This window comes from Trifolium pratense, linkage group LG7, assembly GCF_020283565.1.
Source record: "Trifolium pratense cultivar HEN17-A07 linkage group LG7, ARS_RC_1.1, whole genome shotgun sequence".
Taxonomy (NCBI): domain Eukaryota; kingdom Viridiplantae; phylum Streptophyta; class Magnoliopsida; order Fabales; family Fabaceae; genus Trifolium; species Trifolium pratense.
This window is the reverse complement of record NC_060065.1, coordinates 52490391-52499449: the sequence shown is the minus strand read 5'-3', so window position 1 is coordinate 52499449 and position 9059 is coordinate 52490391. Positions and strand designations below refer to the sequence as shown.

At 34.2% G+C, this 9059-nt stretch overlaps 1 pseudogene; it reads left to right on the top strand.

Annotated features, from left to right (window-relative positions):
- Nucleotides 1-4239: 4239 nt before the first annotated feature.
- LOC123896620 lies at nt 4240-7245 on the top strand (annotated as a pseudogene).
- Nucleotides 7246-9059: the final 1814 nt, after the last annotated feature.

The window sequence follows — 9059 nt, the reverse complement described above, 5'->3', positions numbered from 1 at the left end:
GCATCGATATTCAATCGTTCTATTAAAATTATCTATTATAAAACTGTTTGATGAAAATTGTTGAGAGATTAATTTATATAATTGCACATACTTAATTTACATTTAAAAAAAAAAAAAACAAGTTAGTGGTCAAATTGTTACATGTTTGAGTTGTGAATTGTCAACAGTCAATACAAAACTATTCATTATCTCCTAGACTTATAATATTAGAGCTGTTAATTTTAGCTTTGCCAAATGTGGCTGTATTTTAAATTGAGTAGGCCCTATATAAGAAAATTTTACCACATACCCCCAAATTATATCTCTACCCTACAAATTATTTGAATTTTGAAGTACCCAAATTATCCTTCATCTTAATAAATAAATGAATACATTAAAAATATTTTTTTGCGCCACATTTGCGTACAAAAAAAGTGAAATTTATGATTACCTGTACATATTCATTATCTCTACTTTATAGAGTATGTTTTGTGCATGCGAGATAAATTTTTCACCGTGCAAATTTATTTTTGAATTTAATGAAAATGCATCAATTATATAAAAAAATAGTTTTACACGATCATCAAATAAAAAACTATCAAATTAACGTGACATGGCGAAAAATATATTTGTTATTGGTTGACAGTATAAAATTATTTTACCCTGTCAGGGCATTCATTTTTCTCTTTATTTTTACCATGAGTTTAATAGAGATGCACCGACGGTGTAAATTTTTTTTACACAGTCATCCAATAAGAAACCACCAATCCTCCATGTCATACGAAGAAAGTAGAGTGAAGTGTGTGACGTGACTAAATGCATGGTTGTCATTGGTTAACAGTGTAAAATTATTTTACACGGTGAATACATATTTTTTTTCTTTCTTTTGCCATTGGATTAACAAGTCTTCCCATTAAATTAATATTTCATGTTACATGTTATTTGATCTAATTGTGAAAATAAATTTATGCGTAATAAAAAATTTGTTTCTCATCATAAACTTCATCCATATATATAATATTGTATTTTGCCTACCCAAGAGTAATATGGGGCAACCACAAATCCATAATGTTTCTTAAATGTTTCTTAAACATACCACAATGTGCTACAAGTATTTTTGTTCTTGAAATTCCAAAACTTGCTCTTATATTCTTCAATAGTGAATGTTCAATTTGTATAAAAGCTCACAATACATTTGATGCAGATGGAAATATTAAAGATTGAAAATTTCAAAATACATCATTTTCCAACTTTAGTCCATATATACTCCATAAGTCTAATTTTTCCACTTTTCATATTCATGTTTCTCACGTTGACACATGAGTGCAACTTGTATTGCAAGTGTGCCACCATCAACATCACTATCATTTTCACCTAAAAAAAACACAAAGAAAACACCATTTTATCAAATATCTTGCATCATCATATGGAGTATGGACCACAATTTTGTTTCTTTTACTACACAAGTGGTAGTACTAAACTGTTCTAATTGACAAATTATTTTGGGATGTTCCTATAATACAATTCTAATTAGAAATAAGATGAAACATCTTACAATAGGGAGTAATCTTGGAGCAACATGTTACACATGTTTGTCTATGCACAAGTAGCTTCAACAGCTAAACACTTTGTCACTCCTTTACAAGGGTCTTCAAATATTGTTGAATACTCCAAGTCTCCAACACTACAACTTCTTGATCCAATGCAAGCCTCTTAAAAAAAAATCATTTAAGTATAGAACATCATCATACGAAAAACAAACAAAAGGATACTCAATATTTGATCACATAGTTTTGTGAATAAGGAGTTGACTTGTCCTGTTAATCATAATTATTAGTTTGTTTCTAGAATAAGAAAAATAAATCAGATATTGATTTGTTCTCATTAAATGTAATTATTTAGTGTAATTACATGTATAACCTTGTAACCTCTATATATACAAGAAATAACAATGAGAAAGGCATCAAGCCAATAATTCTTGACAAGTTTGACCAATTGTGCCTACGTCTCTGACTGCAAAGTGGCTATATAGTGATACGCCTACTTATCAGTAAACTATGAACCATATCCGACAGAATCGGTCTAGATCAGAGTGAAACATACCTTCTTTACAATTGACAGTGACTTATTGCTACTGACTAGGACACTCAAGCAATAGTGCATGTCCTATTTTTCTACCTGATTTTGTATCCGAGTTCCACAAGTCTATTCGAAGCGAGTCATCTTAAGTTATACGTGCACACAAACTTCCTAGTTGTTCCGTAGCAAAAGATATTTGTGTTCGATCGTCTTCCTTTTCCTCAAACAATACAAGAATGTTGCGGCTTGGTTTAAAAAACGATCGCGGTACATGGTATCTATGAGATGAAATTAATTCCTTAGTGACGTACCCTTTTCATTTTTTTTACGGCAGACGTATACCCTTTTCATGTTTGAACTTTTTCCATCGAAAATCTCCAAAACACACCCCACCAAACCTAGGACGGATCCAAAAAATTTAACAAGTGGGGTCAAGATAATATCTTAAACAAAAGGAGAGAGTTAAAAAATAGGTCATGTTAACCACTACACCCACTTATTAAACATACCAAAAATAAAAATAAAACATAAAGTTAATGTTGACAAAAATAACTTTTTACATTTAAATTTTTTACTTGTGTAGCCCCGACATATAAAATTCATTCTACGTCCCTACATATAAATTTCACCGTTTATTATCATATTTTTTCAATATTTATCCAAATATTATTTACATTATTTTTAAAATTTATTATTATTAAGATAATATTTTTTTTAGGCATATTAAGATAATTTTGTAAAAGATTCGCATCCCTACATAATATAATCTTAAGTAAAATATCTCCCAAACCCATAATCTTTTTTTTGGGATATATTTTGCATGCATGAAACAAGGACTCCCATTCTCCACAAACCCTAGAATGGACGACTCCAATTGGCGAAAGAGAGATCGAAGTTCCGAACGTCACCGCGATCACCACCGTCCACCGCCATCATCGATCTGACCGGAATGTCAAACACGATCACAAAATCAGAGACAGAGAAGACCGAGAAGGAATCAGAGATAGAGATAATAAGGTATACGACAGGGACGAAAGAGAGGGTAGCAAAGTTAGGTCTAAATTGAACTGCGATGAAGAGAGGGAAGCCTCTCCCAATCACAATGCATCACCACAAAACGTGAGATTCTTTTATGCGTTTGTTTTATTTGATTAATTCTATAGTTTTGTGGTTATAATTGATTAATTACTTTATAGGCTACGAATTCTTGATTACATAGTATTGCTTTTGATTTAGAATCTCACTTGAAACCCTAGGTGTTCTTTTTATGCTTTTTATATCTTCCATTAACTGTTTACTAGATTAGAATGAGGATGCTGATGTACCCTTGAGCTTAGCTCAGTTTGTAGTGACATTGCATATATTATGCTAGAGCTGTCAAAACGGGCGATCCGGCCAAATTCGGGCCAGCCCGGTCGGGCTTCATCGGGCTGGGCTAAAAAGCCCGGATAAAAAACGGGCTACCAAAATTAGTGTCCGAATCCGGCCCGATACGGGTTGTCAGCTTTCGGGCTGCTTTTTTTTTTTTTTTTTTTTTTTATTTTATATTTAGTGCTCAAACTCAACATTATAAATATGATCAATAATTTTTGCGCGTCCCTACAATAATAATTCCCGCGCGCCATATTTTTACTCATCCGCTATCTACGATTACTCATCCCCTACCTATGAGTTTCTCGCGCCCTATATTTTTACTCATCCGCTACTTACGAGTTTCTTGCGCATCATATTTTTACTCATCCACTACCTACGACTTTCTCGCGCGCCCTATTTTTAGTCAGCCGCTACTTACGTGTTTCTTAGGTGCCTTATAATTTATATTACGAACTAAGTTCAAATCATCCAAAACAAATTATTATTTTTTATTTTAATTTTTCGGGCTTGTGGGCCGCCCGTGGTCCATTCGGGCTAGCCCATATTTTAATCGGCCTTTATCGGTCCGGGCTAAAAAACCCGGAAATAATTCGGGCTAGTATTTTCAAGGCCCGAGCCCGGGAAAAAATCGGGCTTGGCGGGCCGGCCCATTCGGGCTAGCCCATTTTGACAGCTCTATATTATGCAGAGCCGGGGTTCGAACCTCTAACACTCCACTTATTAATCTTTAAGGTGAAAATTCTAGCCACTAGGCTACTTGACAAACAAAAAAATTTAAAATAATGAGGATGTTGATATACTTGAGCTGAGAAATATATATATGATAGTTTTTTGTTGTTTATGTTTTGAACTCAATTACTTATTGTTGGTGTTACCTAATTGCTTTGGTTTCGAATATTGGACAAGAGTAATGCATTTATTGGTGTTTCATCTGTGCTATTTCAGGGCGTTGCTATGGGATCGCCTGCTGTGGTGACTGCTAGTGTGCCGGACTTAACTTTGGCCCCTCCTCTTTCCTTTCCTATCAAGGTATCATCGATTTCTACCACAAATGAAAATAAGGGTGTTAGTCTTACAATGTCTCATGAGGTTACTGGAAAATCTAGTACAGATGGGTCATCTTCAACTGCCGGAAAACCTGGAAGCCTCTCTATTTCTGCCTTAGCTAAGGCAAAGAAGGCTTTACAAATGCAAAAAGAGTTGTCGGAGAAGCTGAAGAGAATTCCTCAGGTAAATTGTCTATTGTTTCTACTCATTACTATCTTTTGTTAGCTGGATGGTTATATGATAGCTTCTTTAGGATAATGATTTGTTTCACTTTCACCACAATTATAAATCTTTCTCTGAATGGATTAAGTGCTATGCATTTTATTGTGCAGTTGAATAAAAGTTCTACCTCAAATTCGCAAGAAAGCACACATTTGGGTTCCAAGACTGAATCTGCAGCGCCCTCTCTTGGTGTCGGGGTGGTATCAAGACCTGCCAACTTAGCTTCTTCAGGGCCTGTTTCAAATATGTCAATCTTTACCACTGCTGCAAATTCTCCAGCTAGTGGTACTAGTGCTGCTGGTGTCACAACTGCGGCCAACTTTGAAGCTGTCAGCGTTCTCAGGAGCTTGCTGCCAGGATGGGATTCCGTTACGATCCACAATTTGCTCCTCTAATCAATATGTTTCCCGGCCAGGTGGTCGAAAGTTCACTTGGTTAGAGGGTCGAAAGTTCCCCATATGATAAGTTAACTTAGCCAACTTCTCAATAGTATAGGCGATTTAATGTTGATAAAATTAGACAAAAGCTGTAGTTGCTTGTTATGAATGGAGTTTGACATTCCCTTTGAAATTTCCTTTGAAATTTGAATAGCTTGTGTGTTTGAAACGAGCTATGATAGCTTGTTGCGGATAAAGTGTGATGATTCCTTTGAATGTGTGTTTGAAACAATCGCGGAGGTGGATCAATGTATTCAATAGTTTGGGCTGGTTTCATCTTAAGTGGGTTATTTGCATGATGAACACTACAATTTAGGCTGCTGATCTTAATTAGGTTAGATATAGAGATGGATGCCTATGTGATCACTTGGGTGGACTTTAACTTTATATTGTGAGTTGTTTGGGTGCAGACCTTGGGTAATATCATTTTGGATCGATAGGATATATGACTGAATAGCTTTCAGTATGAAGGGAATTTGGTGGAGCTGAAATGACGGGGGAAATAGTATTGTCAAAACATGTATAGCAACTAATCAGCGAGCTCTTTTTTTTCTTTTCTTTTCCCGTACCTTACTGACCTGTGTAAAAGGGAGGATGAGTATTTAATTTTGCATTCAGAATTAGAATTACTAGAAGAGAAGGGTTAGTTTCTGTCCAAGCAGTAACAAGAGCTTTTAAATTACTAGCAAAATATTCTGATGTGTTCAAAAGGTGATTACAAATTATTATTTTTAGTTAGGTGGGTATCTTTCCCCCAGGCTGACTGCAAAATGAATAATATGACATGAGTGGCTACATGTAAATCTAGTATTGTTTGTCTTGATGATATATTGTCTTGTAATTTAAATAGTAAAAAATTAGAAACAGAAAACGTGTAGTCTGTCTATATTGATAAATCTTCAACTAACTCTTGGAATTTTGTCAGGGACGTGGCACTTCTGCATTCTGGAAATTATGGTGACATTGCCAACAGAACTATAGATGAAGATAATCTAAAAATGAAAAAAATCACCTTTTATGTGGAGCATCCTCGCCCCATTGAACCGCCTGCTGAGCTTGCCCCTCCACCACCTCAACCTCTCAAGCTAACCAAACAGGAGCAAAAGAAACTCAAGACCCAAAGGCGTATAGCTAAAGAGAAGGAGCGACAAGAGATGATTAGACAGGGTGTCATAGAACCGCGAAAACCAAAGTTAAAGATGAACAATTTAATGAAAGTGCTCGGGACCGAAGCAACTCAAGATCCCACTCGGCTTGAGAAGGAAGTACGTATTGCAGCTGCTGAGCGTGAGCAGGCTCACATCGATAGGAATATTGCACGCAAGCTTACTCCTGCTGAGAAGCGTGAGAAGAAGAAAATGAAGTTGTTTGATGACCCAAATACACTAGGTATACTTGTGTCACTTTACAGGATTAACGATCTCTCTAATCCAGATGCTCGCTTTAAAATTGATCGTAATGCTCAATATAATCATTTGACTGGATGTGCTGTGATTTGTGATGATATTGGCGTTATCGTGGTTGAAGGTAATAGCAAGACAATTAAGAGGTATGGAAAACTAATGCTTAGACGTATCAAATGGAGTGATCTTTCAAAAGAGAAAGAAGAAACCGAAGATTCAGATGATGACAAGCCTGCCAATAAATGTGTTCTTGTGTGGCAAGGAAATATTGCCAAACAAAACTTCAACAGGTTCAGTGTTCATGATTGCATCACTGAAGCAGCTGCTCGTAAAGTTTTTGTGGATATCGGGGTTCCTCATTATTGGGACCATGCTGTCAACTATGAAGATGGCGGCGCTCCTTGAATTGTCTTCTAATTTTTTGGTCAATATTATTAGCATGCTTAGCCAGTCTTTTTGAGAGTGATTAGTTATACAATTTGTGTTAAGCGGAAATTTTTGAACACAATAAGAAATACTATAGCTGTTGGTGCTCCCTTGTTTCATGTGATGTCTACAACTATTGTAGATTTGCTAACATCATTTAGTGGTGTAAACTTTCTTCCACCTAGAACGTGTCCATTTGATATGATGATGATTGTGAGCGACATCATTTGGTTAAAACTTGAAAGTTTCGAGGCCTTTGAGATTTACTATGTTTCGAACTGTAAGATGATTTTCTTTCTCACGGAATTGTGTTAAAAAATAATTGAATATATTTTATTGCTATATATTTTATTGCTAGAATAAATATATTTGATTATTAACATGACAGTGTTTTCAACCGAAAAACAAAGCAGCTTTTCAACTGACCTTATAATCGGCAATAATCTTAATCTGAATGTGGTACTCATTTTTTCCTCGACCTTTACGCTATGTTTGGATCGATGGTATATAACGGAATGGAGGAGAATGAAACATAATGGAATGAAGTGAGACGGAATGGATCACAAAGTCTATTCCATTGTTTGGATATTCAACGATGGAATGAAACAAAATTACCACTCCATCATTTGGGAAGTGAACGGAATGAAATAAATTATAAAATTTTTATTTCATTTTTTATTTAACAAAAATGAACAGTTCTAACAATAATATATAAAAACGTTGATATGGTATCGATCAGTTCTAACAAGAACAACAGTATTGCACAGATTAAATAGAAGCATATATCCTGGACAAAACTTACATGCATTTCCATACATGCATTTCTTACTTTTCCACTCACAAAGAGGTGGTTATTTGTGTTTTTTCATTTTGAAAAAATAAAAGAAAATTACTTTTTAATAAAAAAACTACCTCTTTGTGAGAGGAAAAGTAAGAAATGCATGTATGGAAATGCATGTAAGTTTTGTCCATAATTAAATAACAAACAGAAAGATAGTCTTATAAAACTATAGTTAAATAACAAAAAGAAAGATAATCTTATAAAACTATAGTCGTATAGCAACAACAACGTTGAGTATTATATTGAATTTGAAGAAAATATCAAAATCAACTATGGATCAACGAAAGAAAAAAATTGATGGGGAGGATGCCAAGAAAAAAATTGACGGGGAAGATGTCAAGCCGGTGCAAATTGGGTAAAATGGTAATATTTCAATTATGAAGTTTCATTCCATTGGATACATCCCAAATTGGGGGAATGGAAAATTGAAGGATTGAGTGGTATTGGATGGAATTGATTTCATTGTGTTACATTTCATTCCATTCCATTCCATTCATTTCTTATAAACCCAAACAATGGAATCATATTATATACCACTTCATTTCATTTCATCCCACTACATTCCATCAATCCAAACATTGACAAGTGAATAACTGATTATTTTTTTATCTTATATTTTGAATTTTGGCATGTAGAATTGCTTATGTAATCAAAGATGTAATTTTCAAGATCATCAAATAATTATTTATGTAATCACTATAATTTGGTATCCGGTCCAAAACCTAACTTATATGAGAGATACACCAATTCCACCATTTACTAGCGGAGTCCCCTACCCCCTAATCAACAAATGAATTAACACCGGATGATTTAAACTTTAAATGTTTAGATGAGCACACTTTGAAGTCACAAGCCTTCAAAATTATATAAAAAAAATAAAAACACCGATTATTTTTAATATGTCACTTTCTTGTTTAATTTGAAATTCGATTTCATGCAAAATAAAATAAAATGTATATGATACATTTTCAACTTTAATAATGCGAAGTTATGTTGGCATTAGTGGTAATCAACAATTGTTGCAAAACAAAGCTTATTAATTCAATGATTTACTTTTTTCAAGATGATTTATGTTGAATTATGTTTTGATATCATTCAGAGCTGAATTTTGTTTTGATGTCATTCAGGCAAGAAAAGATTTACGAGCTTTAACACTATGTTTGGATGTCAAAGAAATAGGGAAGAGACAAATAGTGAAGAGAGAAATAAGAGAGAAGAGAGATATAAGAGAAATTTAATAGAAATTTTATA